A 1,869-nucleotide genomic window follows, 5' to 3' on the forward strand; every position below is an offset into this window, starting at 1 on the left:
AGATCTTGCCTCGTGTGTACTAATCCTTGGCCAGTGAGGGGTCTATTATGGTTGCCTTGACGCGATGACGCCGAATTCTGACCTCGCCGAGCAGGGACCTGCTAGAAGTTTGCTTTGTTCTGGGTCACATATACTTAGTGGAGTTATGTGGTATCTCTTTGTCATCTTTTTGGGACTTGTGTTTAGATGACTCCTATCACACAGCGGCAGCTAGCGTAGTGCGCGGGGTTTAGGTGATTCATGTGACATAGCGGTGACTTGCCGCATTGACCAGTGACCGGTGACTTTTTGCGTTCAAGGATTAATAGTATCTTAATTGTATTTCAAGTACTTTTTGAAGTATTTTGTACTCTATCTTAATTACTTTAATTTTCATGTATTTATACTCTATCTTCATTACATTCTAACGTTAGTATTTATTATCTTATCCTAAATACATTTTTGAGTATCTTGTACATGTCTGCCTGGATGTCATGCCTCATTGTGCTTCACGTTCAGTGATTTCTTTTCCAACCGTATGTCTTCGGCGGTGAGCCACAACGCATGCACTCTCATCCAGCTTTCTTTCATTCAGAGGAACGGGTGTCATAATATCTACATTCAATAGGGGCGATGCAAGCTAACCCTAGAGCTGCCTACCTTTTAAACCGTACTGCTACAGACGTCACATTGCCGTTTACCACGGGATGAGGCGAAAAGTTCTACGTGGACAAATTCACGCTTGTAGAGGCAAAGGTTAGCAATTGTATTTCCTGTTGTTCTATTGCGACGCGCTATAAGAGAATTAGTGCAGTTTACCAACCAGTCTACCAGTTAGAGTTGATCCAACGCTCGCTTTCCACGTGCCACAAAACACCTCTCGTCAAGATCCTGCATTAATCCACCGAATGCGACTCGATTTGGCCTTTACCGCTCAGTGGCGTTACCGCTTGAGACAAGTTGACTCTCCCACCTGCTGTCACTGTGGTGCTCTTGAGGATCTGGAGCATATTCTTCTTCATTGCCCCCACTACCAACCTTCCCGAACTGCACTCTCCGAGTCCCTTAGTCAGTTGGACTCTCGCCCCTTCTCCCTATCGAAATTTCTTGGTCCCTGGCCCAATCCAGCTCAGCAACGATCTGCGCTCAAAGCACTTTTGACATTTCTGGACACCATCGGACTTGGCTCGTTATTGTGAAGGAGCTCCTTATTTTATTCCCCACCTCCCCAGCAGCAATGGGGTAGAGTATCGCCTCCGGCGATGAACCTCCCCACTCTCCATCTCAAAATAAAGATTGCTTAGGAGATTGCTCTAAATAAACAAGTGGCGAATGGTGTGTACCGTAACTACCGTAACATTGTCATAACTCATGAGTCAGGCAACCAGAAACGACGACGAAGCTGGTACGAAGAGGCGGCTATGTGTACTCGCTGTAGAACTAACAATAGAAGGCGAACTTCCTTCAAAGTGTGGTAATGGTACAGTGCTGGACAAACGTTTACGGAACACGCTCCCGCGCATTACCTAAGTTGCCTAGGTTACCCAAGTGCACGTCTGAAAGTTCGTACAATCCCATTCGCTGCTATAGCGTGTCACTCGGAGGAAGGAATGCGCTGGAACTTTATTCCAGCACTGTACCTTACCATGATCTCAGTTGCCTCGCGACGTAAGCCCCAATTATTATTACTGTACCTTACAGATGGGATGTGAATGCGCTGACGTTTTTTTTTCCCCGCCTAGGAAAATACACACGTGTCGACTTTCAAAATGTTATGAAAGAGGGTTTTGTCCACAAAGGCACATTTATTTTACTTCCTAGAAGACTCCATGACAGGCAAGCCTGAGGGATGGGCAAAGGCATATAAACAAAACACAACATGATGGCTGA

The sequence above is a fragment of the Ornithodoros turicata genome, chromosome 9 (assembly GCF_037126465.1).
Source record: "Ornithodoros turicata isolate Travis chromosome 9, ASM3712646v1, whole genome shotgun sequence".
Lineage (NCBI taxonomy): Eukaryota > Metazoa > Arthropoda > Arachnida > Ixodida > Argasidae > Ornithodoros > Ornithodoros turicata.